Consider the following 12,989-nt stretch of genomic DNA (forward strand, 5'->3'; position numbering starts at 1 on the left):
CCAAAGAGACCTTACAGGCAAGAAGGGGCTGGAAAGAAGTATTAGAAGTCATGAAAGGCAAGGACCTCCATCCAAGATTGCTCTATCCAGCAAAGCTATCATTTAGAATGGAAGGGCAGATAAAGTGCTTCTCAGATAAGGTCAAGTTAAAGGAGTTCATCATCACCAAGCCCTTATTATATGAAATATTAAAGGGATTTATCTAAGAAAAGATAAAAAATATTAACAGTAAAAATGACAGCAAGCACAGTTATTAACCACACCTAAAAAGCAAACTAAGCCAACAACTAGAATAGGGATGGAACCACATAAGTGGAGATCACATGGAGGGTTATCAACTGGGGAGTGGGAGAGGGAGAGGGGGAGAAAGGTACAGAGAATAAGTAGCATAAATGGTAGGTAGAAAACAGGGGGAGGGTAGGAATAGTATAGGAAATGCAGAAGCCAAAAAATTTATATGTATGACCCATGGACATGAACTATAGGGGGGGAACGTGGGAGGGAGGGGGTGTGCAGGATGGAGGAGAGTGAAGGGGGGGAAATGGGACAACTGTAATAGCATAATCAATAAAATATATTTTAAAACATTAAAATTGGTGAAATTTTGTGCAGCCATTTTAATATCAGAAATGGAAGAAATACATAACTTTTTGACATGCTTTATTATTGCAAGAAAGGTGAAGCATACAATGCAACTGAAATGCAAAGTTTTATGCAGTGTGCAGAGAAGGTGCTGTGACTAGTCAAACATCAAAAGAGGTTGGCAAAATTTCTTGGTACTTTTGACGTTTTGGCATAATAATTCTTTGCTGTGCAGCCGTTTTATGCATTGGAAGATGTTTAGCAGCACTCCTGGCCTCTACCTAGTAAAAGCCAATAGCCAGAGATAGCTGACATAGTCAAAATACCCAAATCAGTAAACTTATTGGTGAGAATGAAAAACGTGTCTTTCATTTTATGGAAAAACACTAAAGACTTTTTGGCCAACCCAATAATTTTTATAACTAGTTTTACAATGTTTTAATATGCTTCACTGTTGGGAACCGTCCTACCTGATTTCAGGAACTGTAACCCCTCCAACAGGTGAAGAGGCTCCATGGCTAGGGGACCTTGGGACTATAAGCCACTAAGGAATCAAAACATACCCTCCCGGCAGGGGCGCAACCTGTGTCCCCTTTACTTCACCCTGCTTGGCCCCTGGAGGATGGCTGGATAGTCAATGATGGGTAAGATTCCTCAAGAAAGAAACAACCTAAAACAGGCACGGTAGTGAATGGGGCCATCAGGGAAGGATTTAGGGGTTTGTGGAAAAGGGACAAAAAATCCTCACCCCTCGGCTTTGTCATAGCCTGAGTCCTCATTCTATCTGTTAGAAAGTCCCCTAATCTCTTGGCTGTCTTGCTTCCCCTGCCTGATTCAGGTCTGAAACAATGCTGAAGTGGGGTGCAGCCCTGTGCCGGAACTGGTGGTTCCCGTGGCGGGGTGGGTGGGCGATCAAGCCTAAGAAAAAAATGCATAAAGTCCTGTGAAACCTGCTTTGCTAAGAATGTCCTCAATTTAGATGTTAAGGGTCCAAGCACAAAATAAGTTTGTTTCCCAAGATTTTACAGCCAATTGGCATCATCACCCTGTCTACCAGACCCTGACTCAAAAGGACCCCCATGATCTCAGAAATGTTAGCTGTAAACCATACCTCCTTTCTTTGATATGCAAAGAAAGCTAAATTCAATAAAAGCCCATTGAGAGAGGGGCAAAACGCCTTTCTCCTCTGAGAGACAGTCAGTCTTCCTCAAGCAGATCATATCTTGGTAGAATTATTCTCATCTATGGCAGCCGGGGGAAGCTCTGCTGATGGAGTACCCTGCACACCGCTCCAATTTATCCTGGCTCTTACAAGTTTATTTAATGTGAAACTTTATATTTTGACCATGTTCCCCCACTGAAAAAAAAAATGGTTATCGAATTTTTGAATTAATTTAGGTGTAATTGACAGCTTATAATACTAAGTCTTTCTACTCAAGAAATACTTTATTATCAGTTTTAGAACTCCTCTCCTCTCCTCCCCCATCTAGCAAACTTTGCTAATCTATTGATGGAGAAAATGTTTATGTACTATACAGTTCCTAACTCCAAGTTGGGGCCCACAGCAGTGGAACATTTTCATAGGAATTTTCTGTAGATTCAATTCACGTAAGGAATTCTTACAAGAAACAAAATTTCAAGCATGATCACCCTTTTAAAACAGTTGAAAATGACTTTTCCCCCAAGTGTCTTCACTTTTTTCCTTATTTTTTATTTAGTGTTGACATACAATATTTCAGACATACAGCATACATACTTATTAGACATTTATATAACCTATGAAATGATCACCCTGATAAAGCTAGTACCCACCTGACAACATACATAGTTATTACAATATTATTGACTGTATTTCCTATGAAGTACCTTATATCCCTGAAACTACTTTTTATAACTGTCAACTTTTTATGCTCTTTATTTTATTCTTTTAAAATTTAAAAAAATTAAAAAATTTTCAATTACAGTTCATATTCAGTTATTTTGTGTTAGTTTCAGGTGTATAGCATAGTGATTTGACAATCATACTTCACAAAGTGAACCCCCTGATATTTCCAGTACCCAGCTGGCACCATACATAGTTATTATAATATTATTGACTATCTCCTGTTATACTTTACATAACTGACAATTTATTCTTCTTACTTCCTTAGCCCTATTCACCCATCCCCCAAACCTCCCTGTTATCTGCTGACCATCATTTGTTTTCTGTATCTGAGTTTCTGTTTTGTTTTGTTTTTTGGATTCCACATATAAATAAAATCATACGGTATTTGTCTTACTCTGTCAATCTATGGTGTGCAGATGGCAAGATACTCTTTTATATAGCCGAGTCATATTCCACTGTATGTATGCACCACCGCTATCCATTTGTCTATGAGTGGATACTAGGTTGCTTCCACATCTTGGCTTTGTAAATAATGTAAATAACGAACATGGAGGTGTATCTATCTTTTCTTTTTTCTTTTTTTCATAGTATATCTACATTCAGTTCTTTTTATTTTTAAGTATATTTTATTGATTATGCTATTACAGTTGTCCCATTTTTTTCTTCCCTCTATCCCCCTCTTCCCTGCACCCCTCCTCCCACCAGCATTGCCCTCCCTTAGTTCATGCCTATGGGTCATACATAGGCATTCTTTGACTTCTCCATTTCCTATACTATTTTTAACTCCCCCCTGTCTATTTTTTGCCTACAAATTATGCTTCTTATTCAATGTACCTTTTCCTCCATTCTTCTCCCTCCACCTCCCCGCTGATAACCCTCCATGTGATCTCCATTTCTGTGATTCTGTTCCTGATCTAGTTGTTTGCTTATTTTGTTTTTGTTTTGGTTTTGGTTTAGTTATTAAGAGTTATGAGTTTGTTGTCATTTTACTGTTCAGAGTTTTGATCTTCTTTTCTTTAGATAAGCCCCTTTAACATTCCATATAATAAGGACTTGGTGGTAATGAACTCCTTTAATTTGACCTTATCTGGGAAGCACTTTATCTGCCCTTCCATTATAAATGATAACTTTGCCTGATAGAGTAATCTTGGATGGAGGTCCTTGCCTTTCATGACTTCAAATACTTCTTTCCAGCCCCTTTTGCCTGCAAGGTTTCTTTTGAGAAATCAGCTGATAGTTTGATGGGAACTCCTTTGTAACTGTCTCCTTTTCTCTTTCTGCTTTTAAGATTCTTTCCTTATCTTTAATTTTGGGTGACTTATGATGAGTCTTGGTGTGTGCTTCCTTGAGTCCAACTTCCTTGGGGTTCTCTGAGCTTCCGATTCTCTGAGCTTCCTGGACTTTCAGGAAGTCTTTCCTTCACCAGATTGTGGAAGTTCTTCATTATTTTTTCAAATAAGTTTTCAATTTCTTGTTTTTCCTCTTCTCCCCTGGCATCCCTATGATTTGGATGTTGGCAAGTTTATGTCCCAGAGGTTCCTAAGCCTCTCCTCATTTTTTTGAATTCTTGTTTCTTCATTCTGTTGCACTTGAATGTTTATTCCTTCCTTTTGTTCCAAATCATTGATTTGAGTCCCAGTGTCCTTCCCTTCACTGTTAGTTCTCTGTATATTTTCATTACACTTTTTCATAACCTTCACTTCTTCCTCTATTTTGCAACCATACTCAACCATTTCTGTGAGCATCCTGATTACCAGTGTTTTGAACTGTGCATCTGATAGGTTGGCTATCTCTTCATCGCTTAGTTTTATTTTTTCTGGAGCTTTGATCTGTTCTTTCATTTGGGCCATATTTCTTTGTCTCAGCATGCCTGTTACTTTGTAAGGGGTAGAACCTTAGGTATTTGCCAGCGCGGGGCAAGCCACTTAACTGTGTTGTGGCACTGTATGTGGGGGAGGGATCAGAGAGGGAACAATGCCACTTCCTTGGCTCTTGGCTGGCTTAGTCACTTCCCCTGCTATGCACAAGCAGATCAGGCCTTTGTGGTGCTGATTACTGGGTGAATGGGTTTTTGTACATTGTAGGACCCCTTGAGATCTCCAGTGAACTCTCCTGTGAAGCTGAGAGTTTTTCCTGCTGCCACAACTCCCACAGACTTTTACAGCCAGAGGTTTTGAGGCTTTGGTTTCATGCACTGGAACCCTGGATTGTGTTGTCTGTCTTGCTCCTTAGTTGTTCCTACTGGCTTATCTGCACATGAATGTGGGACCTCCCAGTCCTCCAGCCTCTGCCTTGGTGGGAGACCTTTCCACCCAGCCGTCTCCGCCCCTCCTACCAGTCTGGATGAATGTTTCTTCTTTGACTCCTTGGTCATTGGACTTCCATAGAGTTCTATTTTCTGGCAGTCCTGGTTGTTTTTTGTTTTTAAATTTGTGTGCAGAGGCAAAGCATATCTACCTACACCCCCGTCTTGCCTGGAAGTCTTCGTATGTATCTTTTCAAATTAGTGTTTTTGGATTTCTTCAGATAAATACCCAGGAGTGGAATTGCTGGGTCCTATGGTAGCTCTAATTTTCAAATTTTGAGGAACCTCCATATTGTTTCCTATAGTGGCTAGAAAACTACTTGACCATTCCACCAATGCTCCATAAGTGTTTACTTTTTGCAGCTACTCTCCAACAGTTGTTTGTTGATTTATTGATGATAGCCATTCTGATAAGTGTGAGTGGGTATCTTGTGGTTTTGATTTGCATTTGTCCGATGATTAGTGATGCTGAGCATCTTTTCATATGTCTGTTGGCCATCTGTATGTCCTCTTTGGAGAAATGTCTGTTCAGGTCTTTTGCCCGTTTCTTAATTGGAATGTTTGTTTTATTGATATTCGGTTGTCTCAGTTCTTTATATACTATTTTGTATATTAACCCCTTTATCATTGGCAAATATCTTCTTCCATTCAGTATGTTGTCTTTTTGTTTTGTTGGTTTCCTTTGCCAAACGTGCAAAAACGTTTTGTAGTTTGCTGTAGTCTTATTTGTTTATTTTTTCATTTGTTTCCCTTGACTAAGGAGACATATCCAAAGTAAAAAAAATATTGCTAAGAGTGATGTTAAAGACTTTACTGCCATGTTTTCTTCTAGGAGTTTTAGGGTTTCACAGTCTGCATTTAAATCTTTAATCCATTTAGGGTTTATTGTTGTGTATGGTGTAATAAAGTAGTTTAGTTTCTCTCTTCTTTTTGCATATACCAGTCTAGTGTTTCCAACACTATTTATAAAGAGACTTTCTTTCCCCTATTGTTCATTCTTGCCTTCTTTGTTATAGATTAATTGACCACATAGGCATGAGTTTTTGAGCTATTCTGTTCCATGATCTCTATGTCTGTTTTTTATTTTAGTACCATGCTTTTTTGTGTAATATAGTCCTCTTTAGTATAGTTTGATACTGGGTAGTGTGATACCTCTAACTTTGTTCTTCTATTTAAAGATTGCTTTGGGGTGATGGAGAACCAAGATGGCGGCATAGGTAGACACACTGCGCCTCCTCGCACAACCAGAACTGACAGAGAATCAAACAGCAAGGGGGACCGACACCAAGGAAATAGAAAATAAACATTCATCCAGACTGGTAGGAGGGGCGGAGACGGGCACCAGGGTGGAGAGGACTCGCGTGGCTGTGGCGGGACTGAGACTGGCGGGGTGTGGGACAAATGGCGCAGGCAGTCCGAGCACTAGCAGACCCTGCGGCCCCACATTTGCACAGATAAACCTAGAGGGCTGGACTCAGAGTGGCGGAGAACAGGGCAGGCAGAGCAGCGGGTAGCACCTCGTGACACCACATTCGCCCACAGATAAACTGGACAAATGGCGGGGAGCGAAACAGACCACGCAACCCAGGGCTCCAGCTCCGGGAAATAAAGCCTCAAACCTCTGATTGAAAGCGCCCCTGGGGGTTGAGGCGGCAGCAGGAGAGACTCCCAGCCTCACGGGAGAGGTTGTTGGAGAGACCCACAGGGGCCTAGGGCGTGCACAGGCCCACTTACTTGGGAACCAGCACCAGAGTGGCCCAGTTTGATTGTGGGTCTCGGAGTGAAAGATTGAAATCCGGAGGAGAGTGAGGCGGGCGCCATTGCTCCCTCTCAGCCCCTCCCCCACGTACAGCATCACAGCGCAGCGACCAGCATTACCCCGCCCCGGTGAACACCTAAGGCTCCGCCCCTTAAAGTAACAGATGCGCCAAGACAAACAAACAAACAAAATGGCCCAAATGACAGAACACTTCAAAGCTCCAGAAAAAATACAACTAAGCGACGAAGAGATAGCCAACCTATCGGATGCACAGTTCAAAGCACTGGTTATCAATATGCTCACAGACTTGGTTGAATCTGTTCGAAAAACAGATGAAAAAATGAAGCCTATGCTAACAGAAACAAAGGAAAATGTATAGGGAACCAATAGTGAGGAGAAGGAAACTGGGACTCAAATCAATGGTGTGGACCAGAAGGAAGAAACAAACATCCAACCAGAAAAGAATGAAGAAACAAGAACTTGGAAAAATGAGGAGAGGCTTAGGAACCTCCATGACACCTTGAAACGTTCCAACATCCGAATTATAGGGGTGCCAGAAGGAGAAGAGGAAGAACAAAAAATTGAAAACTTATTTGAACAAATAATGAAGGAGAACTTCCCTAATCTGGCAAAGGAAATAGACTTCCAGAAAGTCCAGGAAGCTCAGAGAGTCCCAAAGAAGCTGGACCCAAGGAGGAACACAACAAGGCACATCATAATTACATTACCCAAGATTAAACGCAAGGACCTACATCCAAGATTACTGTATCCAGCAAAGCTATCATTTAGAATGGAAGGGCAGATAAAGTGCTTCTCAGATAAGGTCAAGTTAAAGAAGCTCATCATCACCAAGCCCTTATTATATGAAATGTTAAAGGGAGTTACCTAAGAAAAAGAAGATCAAAAATAGGAATAGTAAAAATGACAGCAAACTCACAGTTATTAACGACCACACCTAAAACAAAAACGAGAGCAAACTAGGCAAACAACTAGAACATGAGGGTTGTCAATAAGGGAGTGGGAGGGGGAGAGGGGGGTAAAGGTACAGAGAATAAGTAGCATAGATGATAGGTGGAAAATAGACGGGGGGGGGGGGGTAAAAATAGTGTAGGAAATGTAGAAGCCAAAGAACTTATAAGTATGACCCATGGACATGAACTATGGGGGGCGGGGAATGTGGGAGGGAGGGGGGTGTGCAGGATGGAGTGGAGTGGGGGGGGAAATGGGACAACTGTAATAGCATAATCAATAAATATATTAAGAAAAAAAATAAAATAAAGATTGCTTTGGCTATTTGGTTTTTTGTTGTTGTTTTGGGGGTGTTTTTTTGTGATTACATATAAATTTTAGGGTTATTTGTTCTAGTTCTGTTAACAATGCCATTAGTATTTTGATAGGGATTGCACTGAATCTGTAGATTGCTTTGGATATTATGGACATTTAGCTTTACCTGTGGGACTTTAAAAAAATAATTGACTTCTAGTTTCATACCATTGTGATCAAATAAGATGCTTGATATTTCAGTCTTAAATTTATTGAGACTTATTTTGTGGCCTAGCAGGTGGTCTGTCTTGGAAAATGATCCATGTGTACTTCAAAAGAATGTATATTCTGTTGCTTTTGGGTGAAATGTTCTAAAAACATTAATGAAATCCATTTGGTCGAATGTGTCACTTAGGTCACTGTTTCCTTGCTGGTTTTCTGTCTGGAATATCTATCCCCTGATGTCAGTGGGGTGTTAAAAGTCCCTTACTTTAATTGTATTACTGTTAATCTCTCCGTTTGTGTCCATCCATATTTGCTTTATATATTTTAGGTGCTCCTACATTGGGTGCGTAAATGTTTACAACAGTTACATCCTCTTTTTCGATTAATCCCTTTATCATTATAAAATGCCCTTCTTTGTCTCTTGTTACAGATTTTGTTTTAAAGCCTATTTTATCTGATATTTCTACCCCACCTGTTTTTCTGCTTTCATTTGCATGAAATATCTTTTTCCATACCTTTCAGCCTGTGTGTGTCTTTTGATATGAAGTGGATCTCTTGTAGGCAGCATATGCATGGGTTTTGTTTTTTTTTTTATTCAGCCACATTATGTCTTTTTATATGTTTTTTTTGATATAGAACAATAAACACCTTTGTTACATGAGCTAAGACAGGAGGGAGGAGGATTTATTTGCCTTTCCTGCACTTGATTTTCCTCAGCTAGAACCCTAACTCCTTGCCCTCTAGCACATAACCCTCTCTGTGGCCATGTGGGCCTGGTCTTGGAGTGATGCATGCAAGCAACTTGCCTGCTGGAACTGCTCCTCTGGAAGACAGCTGATTGTGGCATTCTTTTTACTTTATCATATATTTTTTAAAATCTTCTATGATCATTTTTGTTTATAATTTCTTCCTTCTCAGGAGTCAACTTGGCCCCCTTCTTGCAGCTGAGGGGCAGTGCCCAGGGGACTCGTACCACTGCCAGTACAGTGTGCTGTCAGTGAGCACGATGCAGTTCTTTTATGGGGTCGATGTGGGCCAGTTCATTGGTGCATACTTGTAGACATCAATAATCTTTGTTTTGCACGTACTGCACTCTGTTTCCAAGAAGTCGCCCACATCCAACCTCAAGGCTAGGTACTTGGTATTGCCTCCCCGCTCATGGACTCAGTGTTGGCAGCAGGGTGTCCCAACTCATATTTTCACTTCTCGTGTTGGGGCTTTCTCTTACCCCTGGTCCTGCAGTGCTTGTGCCAGTTGTCCCGAGAGAGGCCCATGGCTTGGCACCACCAGAAAGAGCTACGTTATGTCTTTGATTGGAGCATTTAGCCCATTTATATTTAAAGTAATTATTGATAGGTATGTAGTAATTGCCATCTTATTAGTTAATAAAATTTACTAATTTTATCATTGTTTTTGTAGTTCTCTGTTCCTTATTCTCTTACTCTCCTGTATACTGATAAATTTCTGCAATTTTGTGTTTGGATTCTGTTTCCTTTATTTTTTTCTTGTGATTTTTAGTTTGTGGCTACCAGGTGCTTCATCTATACAAAGCTATGCTTATAATAGTCTATTTTAAGTTGATAGTTGCGTAAGTTCCAACATATTCTAAAATCACTCTTCCTCACTTCTGTTTTTGTTACTATTTTTTTACTTTGGTGTGTATTTGTTAATTGTTGTAATTACACATTATCTTCTTACTTTTGTCTTTTAACCTTTGTAGCTTTATTGTTTGTCCTCTGCTTTTATAAGGTGTTGGCCTTCGTCAGTGAGAATTTTTATCTTTCCTATATTTTCTTACTCATGTTTTTTATCTTTTCTTCGTAAAGAAATCCCTTTAACTTTTCTCATAGTACTGGCTTAGTGGTGATGAACTCCTTTGGGGATTTTTTTTTTTCTTTTTAATATTATTTTTTAATTTTTAAAATTATATTTTATCATTTATGCTCCTTTAGCTTTTTCTTGTCTTTATCTTTCTGTTTATCTTTCTGATTATCTCTCTTTCGATTCTAAGTGATGGCCTTTCTGGGCAGAGTGCTCTCAGGTATAGGCCTTTGATTTTCATCACTTTGAACATTTCAGGCCAGTTCCTCTGGCTCGCAAATTTTCTGTTGAGAAATTAGCTGACAGTCTTATGGGAGCCCCTTTGTGTATAACTAATTTGAAGTTCTCCCTGAGCTTTTCTATTTCTCCTTGGAAGTTCATTGTGCATTCTTTTAACCAGTGTTTTTAACTCTGCATCTGGTAGATTGCTTGCCTCCTTTTCATTTAGATTTTTTCTGGAGTTGTGTCCTGTTTTATCATTTGGAACATATTTATCTCCTCTTGGCTGACTCCCTGTATTTGTTCCTATGTATTAGATAGAGCTGCTACATACCCTGGTCTTGGTAGAGTGGCCTTACGTAGTAGGTGTCCTGTGGGACCCACTGGTGCAGTCTCCCTGATCCTTGAGCCAGTTGCTTCGTGGGTGTCCCTTGTGTGGGTTTCGTGTTCCTTTCTGTTGTAGTTGAGCCTTGATTGCTGTTGGCACATCAGTGGATGGGGTTGACCCTCAGGCCGACTGGTTGTGACTACAACAGATGAGCTCTTATGTGATGGCTGACACCACAGAACAGGAGTCACTTCAGCAGAGCTCTGGTGCCAGCCAAGTTTGCCCTTCAGGTATGTCATTTATGGAGCTTGCTGGGTGGTGCTCTGGTGTGGTCTGAAGCCAGCCACCAAGTGTGTTGGTTTTGGAGCCTCTTGGGAGGGACTCCAGGGCAGGCCAAGGTCAACTGCCACTTGTGCTGGGCTTGGGGCTGCTTAGTTGAAGCTATGTTCTAGGCCAAGGCTGCCTGCTGCATGTGCTAGGCTTGGGAAAACCTGATAGGAACTACAGTGAAAATTGAGACCAGTTGTTGCTTGTGCTGGGCTTGGGGCTGCTTAGCAAGAGCTATAAGGCACACTGGGGCCAGCCACTGTTTGGGGTTTGTGGACCCTTGAGAGATTTTGGGAAAGTCCACAGCATGAACTTAGGCAGGCTGCTTATGTGGAAAAGCCACTGGAAGAGACTTGGTTGGGTGTGTGAATTGTGTGGGGCAAACCATGTTAGCCTGGTTTGGAGAGCACAGATTTGGCGAGTCTCTGAGCCTGCAGGCTGGGTGAGAGGAACATTCAACAAAGGAACAATGGAGCCTGCCAGCACCTGCATCGTAGAGAGAGCTGTCCTGACCCTATGCCCCTTTAGCCCTTTTTCTGAAGTTAGTTTAATTCATATGTACCTAGCACTTTATGAGCTGCTGCCCCTGTGCTGGAGCCCAGATCAAGTAAGTTTGTGTGTGAGTAAGCCTGTGCATGCCCATCCCCCTCCCAAGAGGCGCTCCTAAGTCTCCAATAGGCCTCCGTCTTGCTAGGACACAATCCTAACTGGTTGTCACAGCCAGATGTTATAGGGACTCCTCTGCCTGGTAGTGGTGCCCTGGGTTGGGGAAACCTGTGTGGGGCTGGGACCCCTCACTCCTCAAGGGGACCTCCGCAAATAACATATCCCTCCCGATTCTCAATCACCACACAATTGGTGTGGGACCTGCCTGTTCCAAGTCTCCCCTATCCTACTAGTCTCCACCGTGTGGCTTCTTTATAGCCTCAGGTGTAGGACTTCTGTTCAGCTAGTCTTCAGATGGTTCTCCAGGTTGATTGTTCTATAATTTAGTTATAATTTTTTTTGGCATAACCCTCTAACTTTTATTTATACTGTGACCTGTTGGGGTTTTTTTTTAAGTATATTGTATTGATTATGCTATTACGGTTGTCCCAATTTCTCCCCATTGGCCGCCCACTGCCTAGTACCCACTTTCCTACAGCATTCCTCCCTCCTTAGCTCATGCCCACAGGTCACACATATAAGTTCTTTGTCTTCTCCATTTCCTATACTATTCCTAACATCCCCCTATTTTGTGCCTACCTGTTATGCTTCTTAATCCCTGTACCTTTCCCCCCTTTTACCCTCCCCACTCCCCCTGATAACCAATCCTCCAAATGATCTCCATATCTATGATTCTCTGTTCCTGTTCCAGTTGTTTGCTGTGTTTCTGTTTTTTAGATTCAGTTGTTGGTAGTTGTGAGTTTATTGTCATTTTACTGTTCATAGTTTAGATCTTCTTTTTCTAAAATAAGTTCCATTAACATTCCCCCTGGCTGGTGTAACTCAGTGGATTGAGCACGGGCCTGCAAACCAAAGGGTCGCTAGTTTAATTCCCAGTCAGGACACATGCCTGGGTTGTGGGCCAGGTCCCCAGTAAGGGGCATGTCAGAGGCAACCACACATTGATGTTTCTCTGCCTATCTCCCTCCTTTACCCTCTGTCTGTAAAAAATAAATTTTAAAAATTTCATATAATAAGGGCTTGGTGGTGATAAATTCCTTTAGTTTTACCTTATCTGGGAAGCACTTTATCTGCCCTTCCATTATAAATGATAGCTTTGCTGGATAGAGTAATCTAGGTTGTAGGTCCTTGCTTTTCATCACTTTGAATACTTCTTTCCAGCAAAGTTTCTTTTGAGAAATCAGCTGGTAGTCTATGGGAGCTCCTTTGTAGGTAACTCTCTGCTTTTCTGTTGCTGCTTTTAAGATTCTCTATCTTTAACCTTTGGTATTTTAATTATGATGTGTCTTTGTGTGGCCCTCTTTGGGTCCAACTTGTTTGGGACTCTGTGCTTCCTAGACTTGTATTTCTATTTCCTTCAGCAAATGAAAGAAGTTTTCTTTTATTATTTTTTCAAATAAGTTTTCAATTCCTTGCTCTTCCTCTTCTCCTTCTGGCACCCTATGATTCAGATGTTGGCACTTTAGGAGATGTCCAAGTCTTCTTATTCTGTCTTTTTTTTTTTTTTTTTTTTTTTTTAATTCTTGTTTCTTCATTCTGTTCTGGTTGACTGGTTATTTCTTCCTTACGTTCCAAATTGTTAATTTGAACCCTGGCTTCCTTCCCTTCA

This window comes from Desmodus rotundus, chromosome 2, assembly GCF_022682495.2.
Source record: "Desmodus rotundus isolate HL8 chromosome 2, HLdesRot8A.1, whole genome shotgun sequence".
Lineage (NCBI taxonomy): Eukaryota > Metazoa > Chordata > Mammalia > Chiroptera > Phyllostomidae > Desmodus > Desmodus rotundus.